The 16,643-nt window shown below is 30.2% G+C and overlaps 1 long non-coding RNA gene across 1 annotated transcript in view; it reads left to right on the top strand.

Moving 5' to 3' along the window:
- The first annotated feature begins 7,360 nt into the window (after window positions 1-7,360).
- LOC107439677 (uncharacterized) overlaps window positions 7,361-16,643 on the top strand; it is a 14,398-nt gene continuing 5,115 nt past the window's right edge. The window contains exons 1-5 of the long non-coding RNA XR_006226883.2: window positions 7,361-8,365; window positions 11,136-11,805; window positions 13,213-13,268; window positions 14,598-14,628; window positions 14,711-14,807. This is a non-coding gene — a long non-coding RNA (uncharacterized lncRNA). The remainder of the gene's footprint in view (window positions 8,366-11,135; window positions 11,806-13,212; window positions 13,269-14,597; window positions 14,629-14,710; window positions 14,808-16,643) is intronic.

The raw sequence follows: 16,643 nt of genomic DNA, 5'->3' as shown, positions 1-16,643 counted from the left end.
TTTTCAGATTCTCATAGTAAGTTGCAATTCCGTTGAATACTTTAAGAACCAATGACATAGATAACAATAAGCTAATTTAATCATTAAATGTTGTGTGTTTTGAACTATATGAAAAGCAGATTTGCAAATTTCGAGAAATGTGTTTTTTAGTCTTAAAATTCATTGATTTGCGTTCTATCCTAAGCGGATCATTGTTAAAACTGGTGAGAAATGCTCTGTGCAAATATAAATTCAATAAAACTAGTGGGCTGTGCCCCTGCTCGCTCGCGCTCGCAAATCCCAGAAAATTACTACGCAATCTTATATGGTTTGCTTCGCAAACCAAGCTCACTCGCTACTAACTTAGGTACATTGCAAATGCACAAAATTCTAAGAATTCAAAACAATCATTCAAATCAATATAACAACTTTTTAAAAAAAAATTACATCTTTTTAGTAAATACTAAGTCATTAAAATAAATATGAATTCAAATAAATGACATGTAATTCGTGAAACCTATTAGAAATGTGCTATAGTATAATTCGTGATATAAATCAAAAATCGTCTAATAAATTCGTAATACATAAATTCGTGAAAAAAAACAAAGACTACTCACTTCTGCCTAGCTTAATAGTATGAGACTGCCGCAGCTGATGCGCTCTGGTTATTTTCGTTTTTAAATGCGCTAAATGTTGAGTCACCTCAGCTAGATTTGGCATGTGACATTTTTAGCGGCAATCATTAGTCGATTCACCGTGTAAGAGATAGTAACGTAAAAAAACAAAGCAAACGTTGCCACCGGTGGAAATGAAATACAGCCAAAATTCGGGAGCCACGTAAGAGAATTATATATTTTAGATGTCATAAATGATGCGAAATCAGGGTCATATAATTCAAAACGTTAAACTAACTTTTGGAATCGCTAATAGTGTTTACCTATATTAAGTTAAATTGTCAGTATAATTTCTATGAAATTCTCATTATCTACTTTAAGATGTAGGTTCCACTTTTAACCGTTTGAGTGCTGAAGAGTTTTCTTATATGTGCTAATAGGGCGGAATGAAATGCGTACAACACTACTAACAAACCACTACTAACAAACTACTACTAACAAACTACTAATTACTACCAACCAACTGCTAACCAACAGCAGCGTCTCAGCATTTTCGGTACAATAGCGCTTCTCCGCATTTTTGGCACATAAGCAAAGCGCGATAGCTCTTCACCTCACTCAAACGGTTAATATAGCACCGCTTAACTCAAAGCAAACAAAGAACAGCATAGTAACCAAATTCACGTGGTAATGCCATTAGAGATGCCATCATGAACATCTGATCCTTTCGGGTAAATTTTGAGATACTACATCGAAATTGCAACTGTGTCATTTTATAAATGTCTAGAACGAAATTTAAACTTAATGGTACGCAAATATTAAGACTTCGATTGAAAAACAGTTAAATGAAAAACAGTCAGTACTACCGCATTTATAGTCGATGATATAGCAGATCTACACAATTTGGGGATATCGATCTGCTGCATGAGTGTGCAAGTGTGAATCGGAAACTTCGGAATGTTCTAGACTAGTGTGGATATATGCGCAAATCTGTCTTTCATATAAATTTTGTTTTAAGTTATATTTTGACAAATTAAATTTTTAAAATTTTTCAGAAATTAAGTTTCAGGTGCAATAGAGACTAGAAATTTTAAAATTAAAATCTTTTTCAAAAATTTTTGGAGATTTTTTTTTTTGATACTGTTTAAAATGACGAAAGTTGAGAATTAAATTTTAATGCATACAGGTTAATTGTTTTTGTTCTGATACATATTTTTACAAGGAGAATTTTTAATAGATTCTAAATATTCATGACTCTTACATTGTGTAATTAAATATCAAAGATATATGGTATATATGATAGTTTATTGTATACTGTAAGAAATCCATGTTAAAATTTTGTTTGATGTGTTAATAAAGCGCAAGTTTAATGTGAAATGTTGCTGAAAAAAACATTGTAAATGTTGTTAGAGCTCCATGTAAAATAAGGACGATATTGTTTTAAAACTAATTTGAAATCTATGTAATTATATAATATTTTAATAAAATTATTTGATGGACAAATTGGTTAGTTTTATTTTTCGTTTATATAAGAATTTCTGTTTCCGGGCTAATAAGTTCAGTTTTAAACTACCACTTTCAAGATAAATTTGTGAATATCATTAATATCTGTAGATTTTATTTGAAATTTGCACTAGGGAAATATTATGATGTTACTTGGACTTAGGGATACAGACATATTTATAGAAAAAAATACCTTTGACTTTTTATGCTGATAACAATATAGAAAAACTAAATCCTACCACGTGATTTTTCCAGCCAATAAGTGCTCCGACAGCAATGGAAAACTGTGTCAAAAATTTGTTATATAGATATATTTCATACCTTTTAATTGTATTAAGTTCAAAACGAATAAAAATATATTAAGCATTTTAATTTTTTATTATAAAATACGGAATGAGACAGTACTTTTTGCTCCTGTAAAGGTAAAAGTTTTAAACCGCGACTCACTTCCATTTTCAAATTTGCTTTCCTTTTCAGTTATTTACATCTAAGAAACAGTTATTCATCATTTAAATTTATGTAATGTACAAAATCAATTTTTTGAAATGTGACAAATTTTTTATTTGGATTTTTTATTTTAGTACCAAGTACCGATAATCTAACCGATTTTTTAGTAACTACTAAACTGTTTATAGAATTAAAAGTAACAAAATATATTTTTACTTGTAATTAGAGAGATTTAAAAATATATAAAAGGGATACCGATGTCCCATCTGCGTCAAAGGTTAAAGAATTTTTTTCATTGTGTATTAGTTGGTTAGCAAACTAAATTCCGTTATTTTATCTAATTCTTTTTGTTCCACGACATCTCTTTTGAACCAAGTTATCAAATTTAAAAAGTTTTTGTATTTTAAGATTAGACTAATAAAGTTTCTTAAATTTTAAAGCATGGTTAAAATTTTCAAAAAATTTAAAAAAATTTAAATTTTATGAATAGGTTAAATGGAACAAAATTTACTAAATGAAATCAACTGTTCAAATGGCTTACTTAGTTTCTACAGAATTCTAAATTTCCAAATGCTGAAGGGCTGGGAAGAGATCTTGTCGAAACCTTTATTAAATTTCAATTTTAATTTTCCATCATTACTAGAACGTAATATTTTGGTTATATAAGTTCTCCATTATGATAAGCATTCTACTGACTAAAGAGTACACACTTCCAAAAAAGTTAATGAAGTGACTCTTTTATTTTTCATTAAAAAGTAAAGTCAAAGCAAATGAAAATAAAATATTTAGCATTTTGATCATTTATGGTTATGAAATAGAGAATGGCAATGTTTGTTTTTGTTGCTGTAAAGGTAAAATCCTTGTAACGCTGCTCTCTTCTAAATTTACACTTATTAGAAATTATATCTAAGAAATAGTAATTCATCATTGAAGTTTCTTTAATTAACAAAATCAATTATAAAATTTTTGACTACAAATTAAAAAAATTAAAACTACTTTTTGGATTATATTTTTCAGAATAGATTTCAGATTATTTGAGATTTTTTAGTAAATATTAGATTGATTTTATGATTTTTTATACCGAAAAATATCTTGCAATTAAGGCGTCAGGAATATAAAAAAGGGAAACTGTCTCATCTGCGTCAAAGGTTAAGGAATTGCGTATTTGTAGTAAGTTTCGTTATTTTATGTAATTCTTTTTATTCATTGAAAGATCTTTTACACCTAGTTTCCAAATTTAAAAAGTTTTTGTATTTAAAGATTAGACTAATAAAGTTAATTAAAATTTAATTTAAAAACTTTCAAAAAAATTGAGTAAAATTTTGTGACTAGGTTCAATAGAGCAAAATTTAAAGAATTAAATTAACTGCTGAAAGGGTTTCCTTAGTTGCTTCAGAATTTTCCAAATGCTGAGGTGGGGGCGGAGATCTTTTTAAAACCATTATTAAACATCAATCCTAATTTTCCAATATTACAGGTAATTTATAAAATCAAATTTCTTAAAAATATGACTGAATATTTTGTAATAGGATTTTATATTTTAGTATAAAGTACCAATTTTTCAGTAACTACTCCATTGTTTTTCGAATTCAAAATATATATTTTACTTTTAATTAGAGAGCTTGAAAATAAGTAATACCCGGTGTCCGATCTGCGTCGGTTAAAGAATTTTTCTCATTGTGTACTAGCATTATCAAGCTAAATTCCGTTATTTTATGTAATTCTTTTTATTCATTGAAATCTCTTTATGTACCTGGTTACCAAATTTAAGCAGTTTTTGCATTTAAAAATTAGCCTACTAAAGTTTTTCAGAGCATTTTTAAAACTTTCAAAATCCAAAAAAAAATTTTTTTTAGTATCATTTTGAGACTAGATTCAACAGAACAAAATTTACTGAATAAAATCAACTGTTCAATTGATTCACTTACCCCAGTATTCACAGTTGACTCTAACCTTAATGCGAAACTCTTTGGAAATTTAGAACTCGAATCGAAAAGCGCTAACCTGCTGGTTGCTAACTCGCTGTTACGGCTTGCTTGACCTTATTAACAGTGTTTGTTTCCTATTTTCGTTACTATTTTTAAAACAATTTTTCTATTGAAAGACAAAAAAATTGCATTTAGTAATTAAATTTGAATCTTTCTTTTACTCTACAAATGAAAAAGATGTTTAGTTTCTTTTTCCTAACTCACTTCTATTCTAGGTCACCGAAGTTAGGCATCACTGGCTGCAGTCACTGTGCGGGTGGGTGACCACCTGGATTAGTCTAGGTAGGGATCGAGGTTGTGCGGTATTGGTCCTCGTTAAACTGTTCTACTGTAAAGTGCTCGACTTTGCGTGCAGGTCGTCGGGCTACCAATGCGGAGGTGCCATCCCCTCTGCAGAGGATTAAAATTGTGATGGCTTGTCTTCGGATCATCCTCAGGGATGTTTCCCAGACCGTCGCCAATAGCCCATTGTGCAGCTCCAGTGCGACGCAAATAAACTACAACTACAACAACTCTCCTACATTTATAAATTTATTTTTAACTGAGAAAAAGTAAAAATGTGCAAATAAAAATATTTTTAGAATTGTTTTTGGGGAAATGAGAAAGCTATAGAAGCTATAGAAATAAGCAAACTTAAGTAAAGAAGAAAAAAAACTGCTTCAATAGCTTCAAATGATTTGACAAAAGTACATCAGATATCTATCTATATTATATAAAACGCTAATACGTACGTATGTATGTATCAATAAAACCGATGATATTTCTTTTCTCGTGCTGGCAACAGTTTTCATTTTTAATTGATTGGATTCGGCACGCAAGAGCACGTAGTGAGCAACCAGATAAGAATAACCAGAGTGAGCATTATCAGGTTGCTCAATTCAGATTCATGCACTAAAAACATGACAATATTTAATTTAAACTCAATTAGGAATTAATTAATTGAAGTGAGAATGCTTTAAAAGGCCGCTGTTGAATTGATATTTTTCTACTGGTAGCTACCTAAACGTCTAAAAAACGTTTAAGTGTTTGTATTGAATGCATTGAATTTTTTTATATTTCGCGTTAATTTTTGTATTGAATTTTCACGCTTTAAAATGCAGAATATTAGTGAAGCAATATTTGATAATTTATTTTACTAATATGTTTTCTTATTTAGCTAATGTTTTGATTTTTTCACAATGTACAATCTAAATAGCTAATATACTTTTTTAAAAACCAATAAGAACATTGGTAGAATTCTTCTACATAAGTACAATACTATGTCTTTGATGATAAAATACTATGTCTTTGATGATAATATATTATGTCTCTGTGCTAGAAGCGACATTGGCGAGCGATAGCGCAGCGAGCCATGGTTCACGGCGTGAACCACATAGGATTGCGTAGCAATTCTATGGGAGTTGGCGAGCGTTAGCGAGCAGGGGGCAGAGCCTCCTAGTTATCTTTTATAATTTTTGATTCTGCCTTCCCTACAATGCAAGGACTTGCATTCCGGTTAAAAAAAAATAGCACTACACTTCAAAAAAAATAGCACTTCGAGATACACACTGATTATCGAAAATAAAAATTACAAAAATGACTGATTCAAAAAGTTAACATGCAGAATTAAATGAAACTGACACAAACTAAAGTGCACATATTAATGTACAGTGCACCAAAAATAAAAAAAACCAGACCACCCTGAATAACTTTTGATCTAATGATCGGATCTTAACGTTCTGGGACTCAATTTTAATGGTTCGAAGGGGGTGACTTTAAGTATGCTTATTATTTAGTGCAGACGATATTTCAAGTTACGAAATCAGACACAAAAACGTAATTCTGAGTATGTTTATTCTCTGAATAAGCATATCTTGTTCTGATCTCCAAAATAGAGGGAGCCACAATCTGGGAAATAGGGTCCCAATATTTTGGACTCCTTAATGTTAATTTCACTTTTTTCGTATTTCGCTATATCTCGAACATTTTAAACTCCCGTAGTAATGGTAACCACCTAATAACCTGTATTGTTACGTAATTTATCCTCAGTGGTATATAGATCATGGGTTAGAGTCCTCTTACCGTCAGGCTAATTATGGGAAGGTTTCCTCTGCATGCAACGCAAATGCGGTTAGTACCATCAAATGTCCTCCTCGAAACTAAATTTCTCCCAATGCTAGATCCAGGAGTTTCCTTGTCTTCTAGGTTGAGCTCTAAATTTCAAATTACGGAATTAAACATTGGTAGCCGTAAACTCAAATTCGGATTGGCTGTTCACCAACGGCTATAAAGTAAAATAACATGCAATGAGCCGTGGTGGCTCAGGGAATAGAGCGTTCAACTTCCAATGAAGTGAACCGGGAGCGAATTCCGCACCCTGTTCGGACCGACCATAGCGCTGACATTAGACAGTGGTAGACGGACCATAGGTTAGAGTCCCCTTACTGTCAGGCTAACCGTGGGAGGTTTTTCTCACCATGTAACGCAAATGCGGGTTGGTTTCATCAAAAAGTCCTCCGCGAAGGCAAATTTCTCCCAAAATTTGATCGAAGAGTTCCCTTGTCTTCTGGATTAGAATCAAAATTTCAAGACTGCGAAGTTGAATATTAGTAGTCGTAAACCCAAAAATTGTGTCGGCTGTTCAACGACGGTTATAGAACAAACATTATCTGTTGTTAGAACAATGGTGGCTAAGGGATTATTAGAACCTCCCAAAGAGATGCTCGGGATAAAATTATAAGGCTACGGAGTTGAACACGGTAGTCGTAAAGACAAAAATCGGGCCAGCAGTTCAACAATGGGCTGTAATATAAAATAACCTATAATAGTCTTCGTTTCTATTAATTCATTTTCTTGTCTGTGAGGATAGCCAGTCACCAGTGACCCCCATGGCATTCAACGTGTTAAATCAACTTGACTTAACTCATTTTAGGCCAACCATATACATTTTATAAAATGTGGTGTTATTTTCATTGAAATATGCTTATATTACACTCATTAAGACACACAAAAAAGTTTCATGCATGAAAAATTATATTTTATTTAAGAAATAAAATGGGGCGTATAGGCACCATTCACCAAATTAATGAACAAACCATTTAGTTAAACACTTGCTTTTTCTATGGAATTTTTTCATTTACTGACTTGCAACTTTAATCCATCATAAGAACCTAATAATAAATCTCAAAAGGACTAATTATACATTTTCAAAAAATTTCATTTGTCAATAACCATTTTAAGTTGAAAAGCTTTTGTAGTTTTAAAATTTCTCAATAGAAAGTGTTTACTCCAATTGAATTACTATTAATTTTTGGGGTGTCTTAAGAACCCTTGACAATAGCAGAAAAATAAAATTAGTGAAAAATATACGTCACAGTGTTAATAAATTTTTTATTTATTTAAATGGTGTGTTTGTGCCCCTTTCTCCAAAAATGAGTTAAATAAATTAAAATCAACTAATATTTTTAAAAATCATTAGTTTGAATAAAATTTTTTTACAAAAAAAATCTTTCAATGAAATTTTTATAGTTTTATTTATAAATATATTGCTCTGCTAATAAGTTTCAATCAAAATTACATTATTACTAATTCCTATGCATTCTAAAACTAGGGATGGATAATTTAACTGTTTAAAAACACATTCTTGAAAAGTGCAATTAATTTTAATATTACAAATATATTTTTATATCATAAAATTATCTTTGTTTAAAGTGTGATTTTTTAAGAAAAAAAATTTATTACTTTATATTTATAGATGATTGTGCTCTGAATTTCCGGATTTTTCGCTAACCATGTTCCGTAGGTTTCTGGAAATCCAAGGTCCAGAAGTTTCAAGAAATCATTGACCACATTAATGTATAAAAATTCTTGTATATTTTCTTTAAAAATATTAGAACTAGAATTTATACTTGGCATTTCTTTCATTTATAAATATATTTTCTCGAAGAATAATAAATGTGATTAGAGATAAAAGTAAACTTATACATAATTCTTCATTTAAATTATGCTGTATATAATTTATTTAGAATTTCATGTTTTGAAGATATCAATGGTTTAAATTTATAAAAACATTAATTTTTTGAAATGGGTTATTAATGATTTTACTCAAGAAAATTTCAGGATTTTTGAGTTAGGTTCACAATCACCCCTGTATATTTGTAAACCTTTAATAAAAGTATAAAAGGTAAGGGAGTCTCTATTTAGCCATTTCCAAAAATTAAAAAATAACTTAATGACCATGAAATTATTGCATTGATTCATTTGTTATCTTTCATTTTTTCAGTAGTTCATTATGATGCATTTGTATATATTATGTGCGATAAAATAGATTTTTGTGCAATAATATTGTTCAAAATTACTTTAAATAATATTTTTTTACTATAATTGCCTTTATAAAATTTATCTGATTAATTAAATTTAATTATTCATTTCTAAAATAATCATTTTTTTATGTCTATTTGTGGCAAGCAGAGCTGGCAAGGACACATTTTAAATCGTCCTGTCCGAAGCCATTTAGTCACAATTTTAAAAAAAGCGAAAAATGAAAGGTTAATTTTTGAACAGAATGAAGAAAAGTTTTTGTTTTATTAAAAAAGTTTGTTTTTAATATAGCATTATTTATCCTTATGCAAAAGCATAATGTATCAGTATTAAAAGCATATTTATTCATATTTAAAGGTATTCACTTTTGTTGTTCATTGAATTGTGGAGCTTCATAAGTTATAAATCTTTTCTTATTTCCATTAATAAGTTACAGCAAATTGTATAAAAAGTTTCAAATATCTATTAATCTATGTAATTATGTTATTACAATAGTTATTCATATAGAATTTTTACCTTTCTCCAACGTTCAAGGACATTCTAAGACAGTTTTGAACACCCATAAGTCTTGTCCAAATTTTGCTTAAGACATCTACAAACCTCAACCCTGATTTCAAGTGATCAATGATTGTGTAAAATTTGAATTGAATTCCATTTAAATTATCTTTTGTTCTTTAAAATGAATTTTAAGTAATTTTTTAATTTGTGTGAAAGGAACTGAGTATATTTTTATAATTGCCATTCCGAGCAATCAGTGTTTATGTGAAATTGTAATTCTTTAATTTCCTTTATGTTTTAACAGCTCTGCATGGAGATTCTTTTAGACAGACAGCTGAAGATGAAGATCTGAATGTAGATGTTGATGATACAATAGCCTATGGGGACCCTCAGTATCCTTTTTATTCCATCAATACCTAATTTGTATTTTAATGTCATTTTATAAAGGTATTTTTATTTGTAAAACTAGCAGGGAAAAGGTTAGCCTGGAAGAAAAAAAAAAAAACTTCTTGAGTAGGTCCACCCTGCTGGGCTGTCGAGCCATTGATGATGATTTTTATTTGGAAATTTCATTTACTTTTCTTGTGGTGCACAAGATACCTTTACTTTTATAATTTAATGTTGAGCAATTATTGTTGCTTGAATCTGGTGCATAGCATTTTTGAAAAGTGTTTAAAGGTGCTTATTTTCGTTTTTTAAAAGACCTTAAAGGTGCTTTATTCATTGGGTGTTTTTAAAAAGTGCTTAGTTTTCTCTTTTCTAAAATAAGATTTTTTTTCTTTACTATGTCTATTTTCGAAACATATTATGCAAAAGCGTGCTTTTCACATTGTTCTACTCAACGTTTTCACAATTCATTCAACCACAATCCATTTTGACCTACTGTAGGTCAATAGTAAGGTCAAAATAGTAAATAAAATAGTAGGTCAATAGTAAGGTCAAATTATTTTACATGTTTGATGAAATGCTTGCTAGTCTACTGAGCTGAGTTCAGTGAGATTTTGGCACTCTCGTGCTACCCTGCTGCATTTTGCAAGATATTCTCAATTTCAGTCTTCATTTTCCACCCTCTGAAATCGAATAGAAAAATCTCTCGATCTTTTTATGGTGACTGATATAATCAAGAAAAATAATTATTTTATCATGATCATGAAAAGTATTTTGTGTTTTGTTAATGTACATAGTGCATAAAAATATTTTTTGAGTACTTAAAATGACTTAAAAGGAGCTTTTTTTTGTTGAAAGATTTAGCCACGCAGCCAGGCTATATATTAGTGAAATTGGCACTTATTTTTTGAGGAATATCATTTGAAAGGCAAAATGAAAATAAATACATACAATAAGTTATCTAAAATAAAACTTTCTTTTGCCATGAGGCCTTTGAAATATGGAATTCTAGAAAATTCGATATTTCAAGGTCCTTGTGGCAGAAGAATATATTATTTTATAGAATTATTATTATTTTTTCTGGGCAGTTTCACATCTTTTTCTTTTTTATTTTCAAAGGGGTTAATCCTAAACTGCTAATTTCTGTTTTATTTAAATAATAAAAGAGTAGTAAGAAATATTTTTGCTCTAATTAAGTATTTAAATTTGAAACCCTTTCACTATAAATAAATATCTTAAACTGTGTTCCTTTTATTATTATTTTCAGTACTTTTTAAGCATAATAATTTTTTAATATAAGTTTTTTGATTGCAAAAAAAAATGGTTTTTAATAATATATTTTTTTGCAAAATGTGAAAGAATTTTATAAAATTCATACTTCATTTTGTTTTTAGACCAACAGGTGTTTTTTATTTTGCAGTCAAATGACAGAATATTTGATTTCTAATCCCAGTTTGTTGCTGCATCATTTTGTACTAATAACTGAACAAATTTAGCTGAAAAACAGTTTAGTTACTCTATTTGCAATTAAAAAAAAGTATATAATATTATAAGGAAGCTTTTATGATGTTTGTATGATAACAGATAAAATGTTTTTTAACCAGATAAAAGTGACAATTTGCATTTTATACTATACCTCTAGTTTGTCTATGGTAAGAACTCCCCTTGCCACAAAGTCTGAGGCTTTATGCTGCTATGGAAACAAGACTAGCGCATTTCAGGGAGGGTAGCTTCTCGTCACTCTAGAGCTAACACAATAGACCGAAGAAAAAGTTCATTTCTCTTGCTGACTGGAGCCAAAACTTACCCTAAACAGTGACCCCACACCCCTACCTGAAATAGTTTTACCTCGTTACCAAAGTCACCGCCACAGGTCCAGACGAATGGCATGGGACTTCAAACAAACTCTATTTGTTTGATAACCATTGGTTAAAAGTTACATTGTAAATTCGTTCTGTAGCTCCACAGCATGTTATTGTATACTTCTCTAATTACAATGTTTCCTTAATTAAAATTTGATATTCTGATGTGATTCCTAACACGTCTTCTGAAAAAGATAGATCAGATTTGGAACAGCTTCGAAAGGCCGTGTAATTATTACTTTTATTTCATTTGTATATATTGGCATGCTTTATTTTCAATGTTAGCTATACTATTATTTTTCAAGAAATGTTTTCATAATTTCAGTGCACCTTATAAGGTTGGTATATTGCTGCACACTAGTACAAGATTCTGTCCTTTTTTTAATAATTGAATCAAGTAAAAATGAAATCTAAATTTATGAAAAATTCATATTGATTTAATATTTCTCCTCGGCTTGCTTCGGAACAAGTTATTACTCAATAATGAAGTGAGCTATCTATGGGCAGAACTTTATCCATAGAATTAATGGTGACTCATGGTCTAAAACCATGAGTATGATTGCTCCCCCTTGTCACTTGATTTAATTTTATATTTTAAAACCGTAGTTGATCAGTCGACCCTATTTTGGGTTTGCGTCTACTGATGTCCAACTCCGTAGTCTTATATTTTTAAACCCAATCTAAAAGACAAGGAAGCTTCCATATCAGTATCCCCAGAGGTGTGATTTGTTATGGGAACACGGAGGACTTTGTGACTCAACGGATTTAATGTGCCATTTACTACACGGGGAGTTTTCGACCAGCAGGAATCGGATCTGCGATCTTTTGGACATGGGCCCAGTGCCCTACCAGTTACTACAGCTACTAATTCTGCATGCGTTATTATTATTTTTTTTTATGCGTGTACATAGCTGCAAACTCAATTGCATTTTCCAATAGACTACAGTATTTTGCCAGTTTCTCCTGGTTTAATAAAAATTCTGGTTTTTGTGCATTTTGGAAAATTCCCTAAAATTGAGTAAGTTTCCTTAAAAAAGTTCCTATTGAAATAGAATTTTTGTGCAGATTATTGCTTGTTGGAATATTTAAATAAGTGTCACTAATTTTAATTATTAATTGCTAATTTTAATTATTAATTATTGATTCTAATTTTAATTATTAATTGCCCAGAAGAGAATAACATCAAAAAAATATGGGGTTTAACTATTCACAAGGAAACAATCATAGATTTTAGCTTTCTTGTATTGATATCAGAAATAAATTAAATAAGCCCTTTTTGTATAATATTGCTCATGCTTCAGAAAAATGTGTTTTTACAAAAAATTTAGATTTAGTCCTTACTAATTTTTAACTCCTTCAATTTTTGTATCTACAATATAAGCATTTTGAAAATGACTTTGAAATTTGTCATGATAGCAAACATGTCCAGTTTTTACTCTTATTTTTTTATAGCATTAAGTTACAAAATTACTTTAGTTAGTTAAAATAATAGTGCTGATATTGTTTTCATTGTAAAGTTTGGTTGGAAAAAAAGTTGCATTTCGGGTTAGTAGCGTGTGTGCTTAAAAAAGAGTTAGTAAAACTATCATGCATTACCTGCAAAAATATTAAGTTTGTATTTTTTTTTTCTACCAGAGATTCATCTGCACGTCCTCAAAATTTAGAGATAAGTCATAGATGGTCTAAAGCAGGTGAGTAATTACTTTTATCTTCTTACATTAATTTTTTGTTTATGTGCTTAGATACATATAAGTTTGATAACATTTATAGGTAAAAGGGGGCAATAGAGGGCACTGACCAGGGAAAATGTGTATTGATAGTATTTGATAAATTGTGATTGATTAAATGTGTTCTATATTTTAGTCACTGACCCACAGACCAGTAATATTTTTATTTTCTCCATTTCCACCTCCGGGAAGTATGGTTCCCTGTTACATGCCTGTCAAGTCTCCTGTTTTTTAACGAAAACTCCAGTATTTTACGATTATCTCCTGTTTACCTGTATATTCTCAAATTTCTCCGTATTTGCTGAAGAAATTTTAATAAAAAAAGTTTGGTAATAAAATATTCGCTGATGGCAAAAATACTTCACTTATTCGTCAACAAATAGTGCTATTGCCAGTTCTGCAGTAGTTTGAGTGTTAATAGTTTAAGTAATTATAAATAATGGTTCAAAAAATCTTCTTTATATTAAGATTTATAAATATATTTATTACTTCGCTGAATGTAAATGCTTATATTATTTCCAATTTTGAATTTCTCTTTTTGACTGACATGATGATGCATGATGTATCAAAAGCCCTAAAAAATGTCACTTGTAAAATCTCCGTTATTTTTTATCTTCTCCAATGTTGGCATGTATTCTGTTATTTTTATGCAGGCCTAACACTTTTATTTTGAAAATTAGGTAGTTTAGCAGTTACTGCAGTATTTTGTCTCTTCATTTAGCAAAATTTTTTAGCCTCGAGATGGTTGGCATCGATAAATTACTGTTGCCTTCTCAAAGCAGTGCTATTAGATTGAGGTTATGGTGACCTATAGTTTGTCTATGATAAGAACTCCCCTGACTGAGGCCGTCTGCTGCTATGGAAATATGAATGACGCATTTCCTGGAGGGTAGTTTCTCTTCAATCTAGGACTAGCACAATAGAAAAAAAATTCCCTTTCTTTCACCGAACCGACTGTCCTAAACAGTGACCCCACAGTACTTGAAATAGTTGCACCTCGTTACCATAGTCACCGCCAAATGGCTAGGAGAGTTCTTACTTTAGCTCGCTTTTCCTTCTAGTGAAGTGCATGCTTGTAACAAATTTAGAGCAGATCAATTAAAATTGACTGGAGAATATATGTAAATTCTGATATCATATTGTCTTAATCTTTTATTATCTTCAGTGTTGAGAATATTTGGAATAATATTATGAAATACTTTCAGTGTTTTCACTAAAAGTATTTCGTAATATTCTAAATAAAATTATTATTATGATATAAGATCATACTTATTTCATGGATTTTTCTTACAGACTCAGATACTGAAATCTCAGAGTTATCAAAGTAAGAAAACATATTTGTTTTTACCTCTATTATCAAGATTCCCTTTTTGTTCTGTAAGGTGGAAGATTTTTATTTGTTCTAGAAGTCTAACTGATTCAGATCCAGTGGTTTCATCATTGAAAGAAAAGATCAAATCTCTTGAAGATCAAGATAAGAATGTTCGGTGTCTCATTTGTTTGGTAAACTTCATTTTATGCATTTACATTCTTTTTTAAGAAATAAATATATTTTATTTGATATGTGGGGCCCTGTGTCAGAATCGTGGTGACACAGCGACATTGTCACAGAACATTACTGAGTTCTTGTAGAAAGATTTTTCCTTTGGGAAGTAAAAAAACTTTGGTTTTCTTTTCTTCAGAAATTTTCAAAAGAATTTTCTTATCTCCACAGAATTATAGTCAAACAATGCCTTTCTTGTGCATTGGAGTGAAAAAAGAAATATTAGTGATTTTTCTGTTCTCACTTGAGAATTATGAAAGAGTAATGAAGTAAAAATCTTTGATTTTCTTTTCTGCAGAAATTTTCGTCCTTTTTTTATGCAATTATTGCTATTTATTTCAACGTAGTTTTAAAAAAAGAAATTTTAAAATCTGTATTATTTGTTACAACAACTGAATCTAAAAAATGAATTTAGTAAACCCTTTTTGAAGAGTCTGATTTGCGTGATTTTAAAGTCGATCTTTGTAACAGTAGTTAATGCTGCGGCTGTCATGATTTTTTTTAATGGGATGAAGATTTACAAAAGCCGAGAAAAATAAATAATTAGTGTTTCCCCCCCCCCTACAAAATGCAAGACTATCTACATAGTATTAGAGTAGTAAAAAATATTACGCATTCAATTAAAAAAGTTTTTTTCTTTCTTTGAAATTGACGCTTCTGTTTTTTAAATTTAGTAACATGTTATTTTTAAAAGTTTTTTGCAGAAAGACATTAGTATTAGAGAGGCATGTCGCAGAAAGCCCAAAACAATTCTGCCACAGGGTAATTGGGAAATGTAAAGTAAGAGTTTTCTTTAAAAAAAAAATTAGTCTAGATGTTAATCACTTGCGTGGAAAAATTATTTGATAAAGCTGATTTATGTTTTCAGTATCGGACTTTTAATTCTTCTAATTTTGAACACGAATTCAAACTAAGTTAAATAGCCTACTGTTACCCTTATCGTTAAATAATTACAACATCTATTACAATTCAATTATTTCATAAAATTCCACTTTTTAGCGAAACTTTTCCATGTTTCCATTCTTCTCATTCTATTATTTGTCATACCTGCCAAGTCTCCCGTTTATTAACAAAGACTCCTATATATTTTGCGACTATCTCCTGTTTACTTGTATATTCTCAATTTTCTCCGGATTTGTTGAAGAAATTTTGGTGATAAAATATCTGAGAAAAAAGATGCTTCTCTTATTCCTCAATAGATGGTACTATTGCCAGTTCTACATCATGCTGAATGTTTACAGTTTAAGTAATTATAAATAACTAGGATTACATTATACAGTAATAAAAGAAATACTGGTTACTAATAGTAACCTAGTATTTCTTTTATGAAATAATTTAAATGACAAGGGTCAAGTTATCTGGAATGTCAAGTTATCCGAGGGTACTGCGTTTTTTAAATGAATCAAATATGACGTTTGCCAGTTCCACAATCAAGCCAATGATTTACAGAGGTTTCTGAACAGAAATCTGAAAGTGGTTTTCCACTTAGGTAGATGTTCATAATTGCTTTTAAAGCTTCTTGCTTAAGACCAGTACGTATTGTGTTTTTTTTGTAAGTTTATTGCTGCAAAGCCCCTTTCAACCGCTGCAGTACTCCGAGACAAAGAAAAGATCAATACATGCGCAGTATGTTGCTGTATTGTGGGTCATTTTGCTGCCTTGTAACTTACAAGACTCTTGTAAGATAACAAAAATTGAAAATGTATCACGAACATTAACGGGAAAATGGCCGTCCGCGCGGACGTCGGATTCGAGAAATTCGTTGTCCGCGGAGAATTTTTGACCGTCGAGGACGG

Source organism: Parasteatoda tepidariorum, chromosome 1, assembly GCF_043381705.1.
Source record: "Parasteatoda tepidariorum isolate YZ-2023 chromosome 1, CAS_Ptep_4.0, whole genome shotgun sequence".
NCBI lineage: Eukaryota > Metazoa > Arthropoda > Arachnida > Araneae > Theridiidae > Parasteatoda > Parasteatoda tepidariorum.
The sequence above is the reverse complement of the archived record's forward strand: the minus strand, read 5'-3'. Positions and strand labels throughout refer to the sequence as shown.